The sequence below is a fragment of the Haemaphysalis longicornis genome, unplaced genomic scaffold, assembly GCF_048455015.1.
Source record: "Haemaphysalis longicornis isolate Haplotype H1 unplaced genomic scaffold, Haemaphysalis longicornis Haplotype H1 scaffold_8, whole genome shotgun sequence".
NCBI classification, from domain to species: domain Eukaryota; kingdom Metazoa; phylum Arthropoda; class Arachnida; order Ixodida; family Ixodidae; genus Haemaphysalis; species Haemaphysalis longicornis.
In genome coordinates this window covers 102,710,875-102,729,588 of record NW_027526445.1, presented here as the reverse complement: position 1 = coordinate 102,729,588, position 18,714 = coordinate 102,710,875, and positions in this window count along the sequence as shown.

Genomic DNA, 18,714 nt, shown 5'->3' with positions numbered 1-18,714 from the left:
ACAGCCTCCGACGCATCCTCCACCGTCTGGCTGCAAAGTCAGTAAACTACGCGCATGCGCACTTCTTCGGGAGCGTGTGAGATAGCGGCCTACATTTATGGGAAACGCTTATGGAAAACGACCGGGGTCGTTTATTTTGAGGTGCCTTCTCAGGCTGCGTCAGCACCGAGCGGGATAATCGTTGAACGGCATCGTGCTAGCTGCAATCAGCCTGGTGCACGCTTGGCTCCCGAATTCAGTAGATAACAGGATGTTAAGTGGCGACAGAGCATAGAAAGGCGCCTCAAAATAAATTACCGGCGTCGATTTTTTATCAAGCATTTACCCTAAAAGTAGGCCACACTCTCAAACGCTATTAAAGATCTACGCATGCGCGCAGTTTACTGACAGTGCAGCCAGACGGCGCGGCATGCGTAGGAGGCTGTGTGCTTTGTTGTTCGCATTTCTTTTAATTCCCCCTGTACGTAGGTGAGACGGCCTGCTTTCAAAAGCGCCTGAAACAGCACTGCTAGAATGTGTAGACAAAAAAAGTTGCGTAGAATGCTCTCGCCAAACATGCAGAGCTGTCGGGCCACGAGATAGACTGGGAAAGTGCACGCATCATCACTACAGAGAAGAATGTGGCCGCAAGATTAAATTTATGATCGGTAGTAATACAGACAACACCTAACACCCTTAATCGGAACATCGGAACCTTGCACCCAATGTATGCACGCTGCCTAGCTCATGTTGTAAAGCCTACGTAAGGCCGTTTTTGTCTGCAATAAAATTCATTCTGAACAAGGCTCCCGTGCGGGAGCCGAAACGTCTTTGAAGTTTTTCTTTTTCGTTACTTGGTCGGGGCCCTCTTTCTCTCTCAAATGTACCCTCCTTACCAGACGGTTGTCCGTCAAACCCTTCAATTCATCAAACTGTAGAAGTAACGCAGAAAATGTCTTCGCTGACACCGCCTACAGTTCCAAGGCTGTCGAACTCTTATCATGCGCCGCTTTGTAGCGAATATTCAAAATGCGGGCTTCGTGCTCAAACGGCGATTCTTTAGCGCAATTACCACGCTGTACCAATGTGCCTTAGGAAGGAACAAAAAAGCTAAACCGCAGTAGCTGCTTCTTTCCATTATTGCAGCTCCGGAATAGCTTCCGGAGTAAAGATCCATTTCGTAGCCCCATATCATCCATAATGGGATCTCGGGGCCCATTTTTCGACGTATCTTTCTCACATGGCGAATATGTAAACCGCCATTTGGGCCTGACTTTTTTGGAGGGATTGGACCTTTTTGAGCACGTACGTGCAATTACGTTCCCTCATTGTGGACATGGTAGACCACTCCTGCACGGGAGGGATTCTATAGCCTGGCCTAGGCCCAAATATGTATTATGAGGCCGGAGCTTCACTAAGGCCTGCACCGTTTAGCCCGGTGTTCTCTTTATGCACATGTTAAAGCACTGCACGGGAGAAGTTCTATGGCCCGGCCCCGGCCCGAGCTCGTATTATGTGGCCGGGTTTGACCAGGGCCACTAACATTTATCCCGGGCCCGGCACGGGCACGGACGTCCATAATGTAGCCAGGCCAGGGCCCGGGCTGGGCCTGTCGTCTCAGGCGCAGGTCCGCCCCTGGCATGGTCAATTGTTTGTAAGCATAGAGAGGGTTCGCGTAGCATGACCACGCTCGGGTGTAGATGCTAAGAAAATATATTTATTATATTTGGTTTATATTTCACGGTACGGGGAACTCAGAGTGAGCATGTAGTCTTTACAGCACGGGAATCATTTAAATGGAAATATGTAGGTATAACTATGGTACGTACTTTCGCTCCACCGTCTTCATTTTAGGGCTCATTGGAATTAAGATAGCTCATTTTCTTACATCGAAGACACCATCACCTTTGATGAGCAGATTCTTTGCAGTGTGACGTGTTGCATCTGCGACATTTTTTTACATTGCAAATTCACGAGTACGAACGTGCGTGAAAAAGTTTTACCTCTAATAATGGCTCAGCGGTGCTGTTTCTATACTATGCCAGTTCGAGCATCGGCCACGGCAGCCGCGTTTGGGCGTACGCGACATGTAAATCGCACGTGTACACTGCGGCCACTCTTAATAAGAAACACCGAGCGCGTGGCCGCAACGCTCGGCGAAGCGCCCACTCCAGACAGCCGGCACATGACAACTCACCGCACGATGCTGGAGCAGCCGCGCGCCGTCTCCTAGGGAAATTTGGCCACTACGCACTGAAAAGCGGTCACCTTACAGCAGCCTGAGGTGACCTCGAACCACTCCTCAAGATGGAATCCATGACTGAAGTCATGAAGGCGTGCCACCTCGCCATTCCTTATTGTAATCTCTAAGGCCCTTCTGACTACGAGCCTCCTAGTTCATAAAGACAATCATCATATTTTCTATCATTGCAACAAACCCAAAGATATTCGTCATACAAGGACGCTGGGGAATGCTGTGATTTACTTATTTGGACTAAATATGCATGTCAATCCGCTGTGGTGGCTTAGTGACCAAAACCTTTTAATTCTAAACCCCAGGTAGCGGGTTCAATGCACAGCGTGCGGCGCGCACTTTTAAGGTTAAGAAGGCAAGAAAACACGGCAATGTGTCGAGATTGTACGCATGTTGACAGCCGTCCACCACGTCACGTCTGATAGCCAACGTATAGCTCGTGGGTGGTAACGCCACTCTCTCAACGCGCCCCTAAGTCTGGTTTATTTTCGGCGAGTTAACGCGGGGTGAATGTGACGCGGGAGCCAATTTAGTAGTTTCAAATAGCCTTCCTCAGGTCCCCGGAAAACTGGGGTTCCGTTGAACCCCTGTCCCAACGCTTCGAATTTTAAAGACAACTGCCGGGACGATGGTGTGTTAGGTTCTAATCGACTCACGATAATTTTCAGTGAGATTGACGAGTCAATATCCGCCAAAACAGGTGCAAGAAGGAAATAAAACCCGTCTTACCATTCTGGGCCGACTGGACCCTGGGCGCAGCCATTATGGACACTGTAAACAAACACATGGTTGCCGGAGGAGAAGCGGGTGGGCTCCTAATTTAGACGAAAGTCTCCATAAGGGGAAAAACAAACCGAGTGGAAAATTCTAACTGCAATCGGAACAAAAAAAAACTCATAAAAGCCCATTCCCACGCTGCAAAGTCGGTTTCGCCTTGGTGAGGCCGAATACGGAAGTGTAGCGTTCGCGAAGGAGACTCGTGGAGACGGAAAAGGAAGAAACATGCGAAAGCAAGTGGGAGCTCCCGAGTAGTGAAAGGATGAAAAAAAAATCGCAGAAAGAAAAAATCTGCAGACCCAACAAAAAAAGTGAAACCAAGCCAGCTTCCTCCCGCGGCAATGAAAGAGCCTCATCAGAACGCGACCGGAGGCAAAATGATGGCTCACAGCTAAGCGACAAGGTCTCGATCGCCCCTCCTTAACTTTAGAACATCAGTAATTCACGCAAAAGAGTTGAGACTCAAGAAAGTGGTGAAGACCACCAACGAAGTCTCCGCAAACCAAAATAACCGGATGGAACTGATATAGCTGAAGATTTCCGCACTCTACACGCCAGAGAACAAACTACATCTTACATTTCGACCTGAGATGACAGTAGTGACCTGCTAATGAAAATAACCAGCTGTGATGAGCGTTTCATGAGCGCACTCACGGAAATCGCGACGTTTACTAAAAATGTGAAAGGTCTGAAGCAAGGAGTCGACACACTGCTCAAAGAGTTCATTGAAATGAAGGAGCTTACATTAAAAGCATCTCTTGACGTGCAGCGATCTAGAGGATAGAACTCCGGCATGAAAAAGCCTATCAGTAAGCACAACCTAGGAGGTCCTAGTTATGCTAGAACTGTTGAAGGAAGCGAAGTGAAAAAACCAACCAACGACAAAGACCCAGTACAAACAAAAACCAACCAGCCACCACCTCGCGCTGCGCCAGTGGTGACGTCACTCACACTAAAAGGAGCAAAGATAGTTGAAATACTCCAAATACGCATTGACCCAAGAAAAACCGGCCTAACAGAAGTCTCTCTTTGACAACGAAGAGAAGGTATCGTAGTAACCTCGACGTCAAAGGAAGGACTGAAGAAACTGTCTGAAGAAACCGCGAAAAACCCAGCAATCCACCAAATATGAACAAGGGAACCCAAGAAAAAACTTCCCCAGGTTAAGTCAATACGTATCCAAGACAACGTTTCAGTCGAAGACATTCCGACAGTATTAATAAACCAGAATCGACTATCCTGCGACTCCGACGACCTCCAAGTTCTCAACCATTGGAAGGAAAGGAATGGCACAACAGCCGTTCTATTAACAAAACTGTCAGCTTATCAGAGCATCGTTTTGAAAGAAAGAGTCTACATCGGATGGACAGGCTGCAGGTACTTCAACAACGTTCTCCTCCAAACAAGCAAGCATTGTGCGACCTACGGCCACTCCGGAAAACACTCTGACATCAGCACGAGACCACGATGCGCCAAATATGGGGGAAAGAACTACTACAAGAACTGCGCTAGGGTAGAACCTCATTGTTGCGTCTGTGCGGAAGAGAGCCAAGGAGCGGTTGAGAATGTCGACATAAGACACTCAATGTTGGAGAACACATGCCCGATACATTCAGAGGCAGCGACAAGAACAAGAGATCATTCTCTTCCGATTGAATTGAACCGACTGGTGTCGCCCTGCTCCGGCAACGCAAGCGGCAAGTAATGGAACATTTAGCGAAGTTCAGTGTTGCGTGAAGTGGACTGAGGTGGAAGCTCTAAACTTGTGAGTTGCTCATTGATTGATTGATTGATTGATTGATTGATTGATTGATTGATTGATTGATTGATTGATTGATTGATTGATTGATTGATGGTGGGGTTTAACGCGCCGACGCAACGCAGGCGATGAGGCGCGCCGTAGTGGAGGACTCCGGATTAATTTTGACCACCTGGGGATCTTTAACGTGCGCCGAAATCCCGAACAGACGGGCGTTTTTGCTTTTCGCCTCCATCAGAAAAGCGACTTGTGAGTTGCTATGAATGGGTCAACGCAATTACACTCTCATCACTACAACACTCACAACACACACATACATAACAGTAATGCGAAGCAGTACTCAGAACAGCAAAAAATCTCGCAGCCGCGGTCATCACTACACATCATCCCAGTTATTTTGGCAAGGTGTGCCAAAGGGAAGGATGCGTTAAGTTTCTACCATAACGAAATCACAATCACATCTCAGCAACACAGGAAGCTTAACATGTTAAAGGAAAGGTTATAGGTTTTCCCATCCGACATGACATAAAGTCATAGCACACAGAAATAACCCGAAAGTCGCTCTAGTAAATCATTCTCCAGATGTAAAAGTATTCCCGCTCATAATCGAGAGAGAGAGAGAGTAAACTTTATTCAATTTGCCAGCTGTGTAGCTTAGTCGTCGGCCGTGAGCCCTTAGGCTCTGGCAGCGTCCTCAGCCAGCTGGACGGCCCAGAGTTGATCTTGCGGGCTGGGGCTGAGCAGCACGCTCTCCCACTGCTCACTGTTAGTGATTGTGCGGCCATTTGTGATCGCCTGCGGACACTGCCATAGCATCTGCGCCAGGTCCGCTCGTTCCTGCCATCTATGACACTGGGGGAAATAGCGCCCTGGGTAGCAATAGCTATACACTACGAGATTTGGGTACGAGTGGGTCTGTAGCAGTCGCCAGACCACCGAATGCCGTTTACTGAGGGATGGGTGCGCGGGTGGGAAGCGGGCCCGGCCTAAACGGTAATGACCGGTGATATCACTGTACCATAACAGCCTGTCCCTGCCTGACATTGGGACGAGTTCCGCATCGGAAGGGCCGTCCGCTCGGTCGGTAAAGCCTCGAGCGGCTTCGTGCGCAGACTCGTTCCCTGCAAGGCCGGAGTAGGCGGGGGTCCAAATTAAGTTGATCTTGCCTGTCCGGTTTTTGAGGTGGAGACCAGAAATGAGGATTGCGGCCGCCTCCCTTGATATGTGTCCTCGTGAGAAATTTAGAATTGCTGATTTAGAGTCGCTGATGATTGTCTTGATTTTTGTGGAGGCAACCATGGCTAAAGCAATGGCTATCTCTTCTGCAACCACCGAGTGTCTCGCTCCGATAGAGCAGGAGGCGATGGTGTTGCCCTGATTGTTGACCACCGCTATGGCCATTGCCTCGCGACCAGCGTAATCAGCCGCGTCCGCATAAGCAACGTTATCGACTTTCGCAAAGCGTCTTTGCAGGGCTCGGGCTCTGGCCTCTCGCCGCTCCCTGTTATGTGTAGGATGCATATTACGCGCGAGCGGAGAGACCTGAATATTTTCCTGTATTGTTGACGGGATTGCGAAACTAGTAGGCGCACTGTGGGGGTGAGCTATACCCAGCGAGTCGAGTATGTGGCGCCCCGTTGTGCTGTAGGTCAGCCGTACGAGTTGCCCTAGCCGTTGAGCCTCGATCAGTTCGTCCTGACTATTTGTCAGGCCCAGGGCCTCAAATCGCTCTGTGGACGTGTTTAGTGCGAGACCGATGGCTCGCTTGTAGGCTCTTATAATCGAACAAAAATTATTGCGGCGAAGGGAAACTGGGAAGAAAAGGAATCCATTATAATTAATAGTTACGCGGCTCCCAGAGATTTTGAAAACACGTTATACCGAATAGAACTCTTCTTTCAAGATTTTTTTACAGACCACCTACTACTACTTGGTGACTTCAATGCGAAACACCGAGTATGGGGAGGAAATATAACCGATGCAAGGGGTGATGATTTACTTGAAGTTTCCCTTAGGCACGACCTTTCTGTTATAAATAGGCCTAACGCACCTCCGACGTTCGAAAACAGTGTAGGTATGAGTTGGATCGACGTAACCATTTTAGGGCAAGCGTTATTACCAGAAGTTATTCATAGGAAGTACTAGAAGATTACATCAGCGACTACCAATTTATTTGCTTACTTTTAAACGATATCGTTAACAAACCCAAGTACCGTCTCACCCTGAAAGGTGAGAAACATGTCCTAGAAGATTAAAAAAAAGACACTTGGTTGGAAACCGCGAGAAACGGGATTAAAAAAAACAAGAAATCGAAAATGCTGTAAACACATTGTACGATAAAAGAGAAAAATTATTAAGTAAACATAGAAAAACAAGTAAAACCATCCCACAAGCAACCAAAACTGTGGTACTAGACAGTTCAACTTGAAACCGACAGAAAGCGAGTAAGAGCACTAAGAAGGAGGTATCAAAAATCGCGAGGAGAATTCAGGGAACAATTTAAGCGCGAGTACTATACATAAAACAAAGCTTACAATGATATCTTAGCCACACCAGAAAGAAAAATTTGGGGACAACTTTGTTCACAAGTTAATAAAAATCTATTCACATTACCGCATAATTTAGCAAGAGGAACAGTAAAGCAATCTGACATCATTTCAGGTTTAGAAAAAGAAAGTGGAGGAAAAACAGTCAACCGAACAAACAGTTGAACATATATTAACAGAGTTACACGAACTCGACAAGGTTTGTGGCGAAGAAGAAATTCTTCTTCTTGAAAACGATAGGGATGAAGCTGTTATTACGGAAAATGAAATTAACGCAGTCATTTCTGAATTATGCAGGAATCTAGCTCCCTGACCAGATGGCCTACGAGTCACGTGTGTACAATGTCTCTATAATAACCAAAAATTATTCTTCTTGATCTTTACAATGCCTGGATCAAAACAGGATTCATTCCATCACGGTAGAAGGAATCATATACATTCCTAATACCAAAATCAAGAGATAATCAAGGAGCCAGCAAATACAGACCCATAGCAGTCAACTCTATAGCAGGAAAAATACTTGGAAAAAAATAAAGACAGAATACGTTACTTCTTAACCAAGAAAAAGCTCCATAGCACAAACCAATTGGGATTTACCCGTAATCGTTGGCAACCATCGCCTTAAACAAGTTGAAAAAGAAAATTGATCAAACAGGATTAGATAAAGCGGTATGTGTTGTCATTTCTTTAGACATAAAGAACGCATTTAGCTGTATCAAATCATCCGTCATTGTAAAATTTCTAAAAAAATAAGGCTGTCCGAGAAGTCTGATCATTTCGACTCATATTTTTTTTAAGAAACATTATCTATAACATGAAGAAATCAAGAATTCAACCTTAAGTCAGGCTCTCCGCAAGGGTAAATTTTAAGTTCATTACGCTGGAACATAACAATTTTACACCTCCTGAACAGCACATCTCCTAGCGATGTATATATTCGGGCTTTTGCCGACGACATGACCGTAGTAATAAGAGACAATTCAAGAGATAATATCGAACAAAAGGCAACCGAAGCACTCAAACTAGTAGAAAACCGGGGAATAGACAAAGAATTTAACACAACAAAATCAACATTCACTGTAATAGCTGAAAAGTACATTAAAAGACCTCCCATTATTAAACTAAAAAACAAAAATCTTAAAATTCTGTAAAGAAATTAATATATTTGGCGTCTATATAGACAAGCTCAGTTTTATCCCTCATATTAACTCTGTAAAATGTAACTAAACCAAATATAAAGAGCCTAGGAAACCTTACAGCATACAACTGGGGGCTTGCCAGCAAACACCTACAAGTTTTTATCAGAGCTATAGAAAGAATCATAGTTTTTGCCGCTCCAATTTGGTATAAGAAACAGGTACTAATAAGAAAAAAAAAACTAACAAGTGTTCAAAGAACAAGCCTCAATAAAGTTACTAAAGCATTTAAAACAGTATCCAATGCGGCCTTAAACATCATAGCTAATGTCCCACCAATTCATCTGACGATCGAAAAAGAAATCGAAACATTTAACGTACTTTTCGCCGGAAAAATGTTCACCTGGGAAAACCACGCTTTTACTGGAGGCCACATAAGTAACAAAGTAGATATATGGCAGCTTCATTCAGCAGATAGGATATCTTTTACTTATCTTACTCAACCGATTTCGCCGACAGATTTTGTAGTATTTACAGATGGCTCGCCAGATAAAACTGACATAGGGGCAGCTTTTATATTTCTAGATAAATCCGGCAAAATAGCAGAAACCAAACAATACGAACTTCCGAAGTACAGCAGTAACTTTGAGGCAGAAGGAATCGCGATCATAAAAGCAATAGAATACACCCAAACTAGCTTCTAAGAAGGTAACGTAGAGTTTTATACTGATAGCCTATCAACACTAAAGACAATTAGCACTCCAAATAATCGAAACCGAAGTATATTTACAAATAAAGAAATGTAAACAAAGTAGCAAAACACTTCAAAATAACGTTAACTTACATTAAAGGTCACAGTGGCAACGTTGGTAACAAAATATCGTACGAAATGGCTAAAAAAGCAGCCAAATATGGGGAAAAAATTGACTGACCTATTTCACTACAATTTATCAAAAAAAAACAGCTCAATATTAACGTACAAAAACATTGGAATGCTGAGCAGAAACAAGAAGGAAATAAAAGATACACATTCCAATCAATAAAGAATATTCACAAAATTCCGGACCATTTTACCACCAACTATTACACGTCACAGTTGATCACCGGAGACGGTAGATTTCCGTTTTATATTCATAGGGTCGCCATTACAAATAATAACATATTTAAATGTAACCTACCAGCAGACAGTTCCGACCACTATTTACTGGACTGCCCAATAACAAACACAGAGAAAAACTTCTTATTATTCATAGAAATTATCTCGTAAGAAGGAAATCAGAGCTAAAAAACATACAAAAAAATTAAAAATTTTTAAAGAAATTACAATACTAATTACCGCAAATATTCAAAAATACTAACCCCTGAAATATTTCGTCATAATTTCACACACACGCAGAAACAAAGTCAGCGGTCAATAACGCGATTATACCTTTTCTATTTACTTTTGCTCTGTAGTTTGTCATTTTCTCCGTATTTATCTTACATATTTACATTTTTACATGCTTTTGTTTTAAATCCTAACATCCATTTTCAGTTTATATAATTTACCTGTTATATCTTGGTGGAACCGGACGGTTTTCAGTTCATGAGCCCGTTTAATAAAGCCTGTTCTCAAATGCGACAAGCTTAGCGCAACCTGGATTACGAATGACTTATGGTGGAAGGAAGCTTAGATGAGACCTTGATGGTCACGGGCGGATTTGGTAAGGTGTTGATGACGTCACGTGGTTTGTTATGCTGCTCGGAGGTCACTCGCCACCGCGTATTAGCAATGAGGCCGAGGTCCGGCCCACCGGGCACCCTGTTAGTGTGAGCCCCAGCCGCAGCCAATGATCGGCAGACGGAGACGAAGCAGACGAATGTGGAGCCCGCGAACGCGGCGTAGGTGGCGCGTGCTTGCTAAATACAAGCAGGACAAGGCACCCTCGAAACATTCTGTTTCTGGCTTCAGTATATACAGGTGGCTGCAGCGCCTCTCCTAACCTTTCTTGAGTGCATGCATCTTTAGACAAGTAATGGCTCAGAAACTATAAAAGAAATTTCTGGGTTGGCCCCAAGTGCGACGATCAACGAGGCGGAGTTTTGTAGCGCAAGCACCTCGGGCAGTTTTTGGCGGGGTAGCCAGTTTTGCCCTCGAGCGCTAGAGGTCAAACCGTACCCCCTTCCACAAGCACCCGGCCCAGAGCAGCGGCCCGATAACGGGGAGAGAGAGGTTGCAGGGGTAGATATAGGCTAGAGGGAAAGGAGACGTAGGCTGGATCCGTGCGCGGTACTTGGCGGAGGAAAACGAGGAATCTGCCGACGCAGAAATAAGCCCTCGCAACTGAGGAAGACCACGAGGCCACGCGAGGCGCTGAACCGTGCGTGAAAGAAGGAGACGGACATCCAGCCGTGGTCCCTTGTACAGCAGCGAGGCTTGAACAACGCCATGAGGCGAAAAAAGGGAAAACCGCTACTGTTGCGTACACTTTCGCTACTTACAAGTTTAACGCATTGGTGTGAGCTTCCTTCCTCCGAATCATCTACGGAGCACACTGTAGATGGCGCGGCGAATTTACCGAGCGTTCCCCGCACGCAGGTGCCTGCTCGCCGAAGGGGGCGTCGGCGGAACGACATTGTCATCTGCTTTATTGGCGGTTGTTTTCGGCCTGTTTTGGCGCAGCTGCAAGTCTATCGCGTGCTTCCTTCGTACAGCTTGACTAACTTGTTCGAAAGCAGTCCTGGGTAACCCGGACCCGAAGAAATTAAGCGGTCGTAGGGCAAAGATACGTTAAGGATTGGTTTGAAGGGCCTGAAAACAAATGTACTGACGACATACAGACAGCTGGCCGCTAGAGAAACGCAACCTTTTGCACACTGCTTGCCACAAATTGAACTCCGTTTTCTAAATTGGTTATTACCAATTCGGTTGTGTTCGAAGAGGTATTACAAAACGTGGAAGGAGCAACTGGCAATGATAGTTAACGATTATGAAAGTTTCCTGCACTTTCTCTCAATTTCCAAACTTGCTAAACTAACTAGTTTCAATCGGTATAAATGGGAATCCCTAAGATCACATGCCGAATTGTTTCGCGGTCTACTTTTTGTCTCCCGGTGGTGTAGCCCAGAGCTAGCGCATCAGGATGGCTAGGTTCCGCTGCCTCACCTTTCGAAAGACGCTCCTCCGTTTTCTTTCTGCCAGCGCGCGGCGGGGCTACAGCAGTGGCGTCCGCCGCTCGTATCACTCTTTGTGGAGCCACGTGCGAGAATTCAAGCGACGTCGCATGCGCAGTTGTTGTGGATGTCGTTTAAAGCTTTGCTTTACAACCACCTTAGCAGCGTGAATTGGAGCCAGTTTTTCATTTTTCAACATCGCAGTTTTCTATCGTGTATTACTTCTGGATTTATTCTGGTGAATATTTTCTGCTCTAGCCCCCCTTCTATCCTTTCATAGCCCCTTTGTTCTTAAATCTTTGTTGCATAATATGCTCTTGCTTACCCAATTTTATTTACCCGGGATTACAGAAAAACACTGAAATCCGTATTAGGTATTGCCGCGAACCATGCAATCTACAGTAATTACTCGTTATAACGAAGTCGGCGGGACGGCCTAAATTTTTGTTATAAGCAGGGTTTCGATATAAAAGCTAAAGCATTTGAGCTTTACTTGCGCCACAGCTGCAAGGAATCAAAGCACAACGTATTCTGTGAAGCAAAACTTTATTAAGGTGTAAAAAAGGCAGCGAGCTTTGGCTGCTTCAAGCTCTTGCTGGGCGCGAGCACTCGTTGCTCTACTTTGGCAGAGCATTACATGACGCTGCGGTCGCCGCACATAAAAGTGGCAGTGGCAGTGGCCACTCTTGCTTCGTTTTCCTCAGTCAGGACAATCTCCTGACTGAGGAAAACGAAGCAGTGTTTTTTTCGGCTCTGTGCTCGGAACGCAATTTTTAGATTCCCAGGCTACGAGATCGCCAACCACCACTACGATCCATCGCCGGAACATCTCAAGCATCGTCGGTGAGCGCACCCGTCTTCTTTTGAGGCCATGCAGTTGTTTCGCGGGACTCCGATGTGCGGTTAGGCTTAGTACACGTCCTGGCTCGGTGTACTTCGCCTAACACGTTTTCCCCTACAAATCGGGACTCTGGACAGGACCTCTTGTCGACTATAATATGACTTCCATGCACTCTCCTACGCTCCGCTCTACATCTCGAGGCTCACTTGTAGCCGGCGACAGCGCGCTGCTTTCTCGCGAGCAAGGATCTTTACCAAGAGACAATCCCCTTGATACTCATCATCAGCTGGAGGGGTACAATTCCCCGCGGGGACATGCCTCAGCTGGTACCAGTGGCGGTGGAAGTTCTCCGGTATCTTCAACACACCTTTTGGAAGGAATAATCCACAGAAAAAGAGGACGATACCTCTCTTCTATGTGACAAAGGAAAGCTACTAATTAATATCCTCAGCGACAGCAAGCACAAAGTGCCATGTCCCTCGCGTGAAAAAATCATGGAAGTGTTCTTTGATATTCAGGCAATGTTCATGGCGCTTCGCACAAAGCTTTCTCGTGCCGAAGGAACAATTGACGAACTTCGTTCACAACTAGCTGAGTGTCGAGAGTGTGAAGCCACCCAACAACCTTCTATGCCGCGGCGGTCCTATGTGAACGCTGTTAGAGACCACCAGAATGTCTTTCCTGGCTCTCAGGGTCCCGCACCATCGCTTGCTCCTCCTCAGCCCCCGCACCAACGCCCAGATAACGCCGTCAGCTTCGCCTCGGATCCGAATCATGTACTGCACATTTCTCCGTTGCTTCCTTCTGTTCATCCCGGCCCCGAAACTATCACATTGTTAAAAGCGACTTTCGGAAATGATCCATCAGGAATTGGCGTCAAACAGGTGAAACTTATCCCCAACCGTTCAGGGCTCACAGTGATATCTGCAGACCGCGCATCCATTGACAATTTGGAAAAAGCAATTGAAGGAAATGTACAATTGAAAGCTGCAATCAAAGTCACCCGCCCTCCACGCCGCCTTCCCCAGTTTAAGATCAGTGGAGTTGACCCAAGCGTTGTTCCCGGCCTACTCCGCACAAACATCAATGCTCGAAATGGATTAGAGATCCCAGAAGAAGACTTCAAACACAGGACTTATTTCAAAGACCGCACGGGCAACAACGTACATATCGTGGAAGTTTCGCCTTCTGTGTGCAACATCTTGAAAAGGAAGGACCGTCTATTGGTTGGATGGACGTCATGTCCCATAAAGGAAAATTTTTACGTGGCAGCGTGCAGCCGCTGCTGTACTTACGGTCACATAGCGGTACGATGCAATTCAGAAAGTGTATGCTGCACATACTGCGCCGAAGAGCACGCCACTGCAGACTGCACTTTGGCTGACAAGGAAAAGGTTGTTTGCAGGGAGTGTCGCGCAGCGGGGCGTCGTTCAGATCACGTCTTCAATGCGCCTTGCTGCTACACTGTAGAATCAAGAGTCTCACGCATGCGTCAAAAAACCATTTATGAATGCACCCAGGCACCTTGCTCTTCCCCCGTTGTCTCTGCATAACATAACATTTTGTTTCCGGCTTACTGTCACAAGAATATATCAAATGACTTTCTTAAAATTTATTCAGGCAAATTCGGATCACACCCGTGCAGCTACTTCTCACCTTGTTGATTTCATCGAAGCGGAGCACATTGATGTGGCTATTGTGTCTGACCCTTACGCTCGTGGATCGACAGTGCCCGGAGTGCCGCCCAATTGGCTCTGTTTCCTCAACTCAGCCACCCCACGTTGTATGGTTCTCATACCTAAGCGCAGATTCGACGTATTCCCCTTGGCAGTGTCTCCATACATCGTGGCTCTCCGACTTCAGCACCAGGAGTTCACCTTGCTCCTAATAGCCGTTTACGCGGCTCCATCTGTACCTCTTTACGTTGTCCGGTATTGAAGACGTTCTTCAGCGCCACCGAGTGCCGAACTTGCTGCTTGGGGGCGATTTTAATGCGAGGAATCCTCTTTGGGGCGGCCGTTCTAAACTCTCGTGGCATTCAGCTTGATCATTTCATTCATGGGGCGCACCTCCGAATATTAAACGACCCCAGGTCCATAGCCACATTTCACAATGCATATTCAGAGTCTTGGATTGATCTCACCTTCGTTTCCGGAACAATCTGGGATGGCAACCCCTTGTGGGAAGTTCGAGACACACCAACTCTATCTGATCATAAATATGTGGTATTCGGTCCCAGAATGGTGCAATTACCGCAGAAAAAACGCTTAAGCAAGGCCGCATTACAACATCTGCTTGAAGAATTAGCAAGTGATGACTGGATTGGAGGTTTCACTCATCAAGATATTGCTACACCCAGCGCCCTCAACTCGTCATTGGACAGATTTTACTCTAAGCTGGACTGTCTCAAAATAAAGTTTGAGCGGCTTCCGAAGCAGCACAAGGGAAACATGTGGTGGAGTGACGCCATTGCGAGAGAGAGATCAGCCGTGCGAGTGTTGCGCCGCCGGTACCAGCAGTGTCGCGACCCCTTTTTACGAGCGGATTACAAATTCATTTACTATCGGCGACTTGCTGCGTACAGGGAAAATATTCAGCTTGCAAAAGACAAGGCTGTGCGACAGGCATGCTCGAGAGCGTCCGGCAAGAACCTTTTTGGACCACCTTTTAATGTGGCGTTTAACCAGCTTAGAGCTCCCTCTGTTTTGCCTTCACTACAAGTGACGGACTACACTTCGACAACATCCATAATACAGTCGGCGGATCTGCTTATGCGGACTCACTTTCCTGTTGATGAACGTGATGACACCCTGGCCCACATGGCAATTAGAACCATAGTGGCTTCAACTCCATACCCCGCGGAAGAACAAGATGATGCATTCACGCTAGAAGAACTGCAATTGGCCTCTCGAAATTTAAATGCTAATGCAGCGCCAGGTCTCGACGGTGTCACAACTCCCATGGTTCGTCTTTTCGTTCATCATATTCCTAATTTTTTACTGTGTCTTTTCAACTGTTGTCTCGCGAACGGTCACTTCCCCCCCCCCCCCCCCACTGGAAACAAGCACGTGTCACCTTTCTGTTAAAACCAGGACGCTCACCCACTGCACCTTCTTCGTACCGGACAATATGCATGACATCTATGATAGGCAAGCTTTTGGAAAGAATGTTAAATGGCCGCTTATATTATTTCCTACAACAATCTCGCTTACTTCATCCACAGCAATATGGTTTCACTACCGGTCAAAGCACGACGTCTGCCTTATTTGCTTTACGCAATCGACTGCAGTAGCATAAAGAAAGTGGGGGACTTTCATTCGTAATCTCACTAGACTTTACAGGCGCATTTGATAGCATCTGGCATCCCCGATTATTATATTTTTTCCGATCTGATCATTGCCCCCGCAACATCTACCAGATCCTAGAATAGTTTCTAAAGGGTCGCACCGTCTCCTTTGACACATTTTCAGGAAGCACTACCCATGCCACTTCAAAAGGCTCTCCTCAGGGCTCTCCTATCAGCCCACTTTTGTGGAACGCATATGTGTATGATATGCTTTGCCTGCCCATGCCTCAATATGCATACATCCAAGCGTATGCGGATGACACCGTGACCATTATTCATGGGCGTACGCGTCGACAATTGGAGGCGACTGCTGACGTAGCCCTCTCTAGGATAACTGCTTGGGCCGGAGCCGCAAAATTAAAGTTGAACCCCGCTAAATGCTCCTGCCTTCTTGTCTCCAAAGGTGACCGCGGGGCTATTAGGAAACCAACCATCAAGCTCAACGGCGCAGTTATCAAGCAGGTGACGGAAATGAAACTCCTCGGAGTGATTTTCGACAGTCACCTCACATTTGTGGCGCACACAAACCACTTGAAATTCACAGTTGAAAAGATGGCAGTTTCGCTCACAAGATTTGCCCGCATGCATACCATAGTCAGTCGATCTCATCTCCGTCAGTTACATCACCTTGTGGTCCTTCCAGCAGTCTCATACGCAGCGCCTGCATGGTGGCACATCAACCAACACCATCTACTGAAAGCCCGCGTACACTCGCTGCTAAGATCTTCATTATTCGCCGTCACCGGGGCGTATACTACCACACGAACCGCCGCCCTAGAAGTCCTTGCCGATGCGCTTCCGCTTCACACCCACCTAGACATCACAGTACGCATGTTTCTATTGTTTCATCACCAGCAACCAGTGACCTTCAACACGGCATCGTTCGATCCTTCTGATGTGGACCTGCCCATCAAGGTCGACACACACCCTGCGTGACGACTTCGTGTCCGTTACGACCGTCTCACCAGAACGGAAGCAAACCGCAGGCTTTACTTCTCCACTCTGCACGCCTTCACAGACGGATCACACACGTCGACTGCATCAGGAGCAGCCTTTGTTATTTTGAATGGGGCAGATCAAGTGTGTGTGGTGAGGAGGTTCCGTCTGGCGTGTCCAACCACCTCCTTTGATGCCGAGGTGATTGCCATGCAACAACTCGTACTGTTTCTCTTGGACGACAGACCTTCCTGCCCCGTCAGTATCTACTCAGACAGTCTGTCGCTTTTATTGGCTCTCAATAATCCATTTAATCAGTCCGCTACCATTCATCGCCCAAAAGAGAATATTTCCCTCCTCTCAAATTTACTGCCTGTATCTATATACCACGTGCCAGCTCACTCTGGTGTGTGGGGGAATGAGCTTGCGGATACTGTCGCCCGCAGTGCTGCCACAAGAGGAGAGGAGGTTCGTGGAAGGTGGTCGAGAACCAGAGTGCGTTCTTTGCTGATGAAGGTCGGTCGCTTGGTATGGCAGGAGACGTGGAGTACTAACAACTTCGACACTGAATTATATCGATGGACTCCTAGTGTATTGGACCTTCCTTCCTATTTCCCGCCTAACAAGAAGCTAGCTCACCTGATAACTGGACACGGTCGATTTCCTCATTACTTTCACCGTCTACAACTCACGCCTAACTGTCAGTGCTTCTGCGGTGCGCCTGCCACTTCGGTTGGGCACTATTTACCAGAATGCCCGAAAACGGCCAGCTATATTCAGAGACTTCGTCGGCTGTCGAATTCACCTTTACAGCCACCACAGCTTCGTCACCTTTTGGACAGTTCAACAGCCGTGAAGATTCTCATGGACCTCACCGATTTTATTTCCCGATCTATGCCCGAGGTGTGACGCTTACGTGTGTTCAGTGGTTTTTTTTTTTCTCGGTGTTTCTTTTATACCTTCACCCCCGCTTGCCGCCTTTTTAGCAGAACTAACACCTAGATAGGTGCCACCCATGGACTGCACCTCCGCGATATTGTGTGCCCAAGGTCCTTGTGCTACAGCGTGTGACCTGGTGTCTGTGAGAGTTGATAATGCCGCCTCAGCTCTGACTCGGGCTTTCTTTGAGGGTGCTGTACACACTTGAGAGTGGAACTGCTACGTTGTGCGATCTTTTGTGCCGAACTGACTTGAGAACGTTCTTCCCTATGCTTTGTTTGATGTTCCTTCGCGCTTAGTTAGTCTTTTAAACTTTGCTTGGTTGTCCTGCTGTTACGTACGTCGGGGTAATTTTTTTTTTTAATCATCAAATTGGTTTTTCTTAAAAATGTTTGTTTGGCTTTTCGCCCTATTTGTTTATTTTATATTTGCTTTAAACCTGGCATAGCCTAGCTGGAGCAGGTCTTGTTCCCCACATTTTTTTTTCTTTTTTTTCTGACGGGGAAGGGGGGGAACATGGAATTGGAATTGGAATTGGCAGTGGGAGTGGCCACTCTTGGTCGTGGTGGGAGTGGCCACTCCCACACCCACCACTCTCAAAGTGGGAGTGGTCGTACGGGTGTCACGAAACGCTACGATAGTTCCGCGCTGGAAAGCGCCGGAAACGCAGTGGCTCTAGTTTGAGGTTTTAATTGTTGAGCTACAAAACGAATAACCGCTCATTGTGGGTGCACAGCGCAATCATGAAAACCAACCGGTTTTACACAAGGGGCTTTGCATGATGACTGGGCAATTGTTTTCTACGAGCTATGCAGCCGTTAAGTTTGCGACACAATAGTTCTTTCGCGCTCTTCCAACACTGCTGAGTCTATGGAACGAGTGTCAGTGTTTGCGCACAATCTCGTCTACGCCATTGACCAATGTCCAGGCTCAAATTTTAATGGCCCTATCACGGATTGGGACCGTGTGTTTAAAGTCGGATGAGGCATATCGAGCATGACCGGCTCGAGAAAATCGCCGGGGAAACACCAGCTTGTGTTGAGCCGCA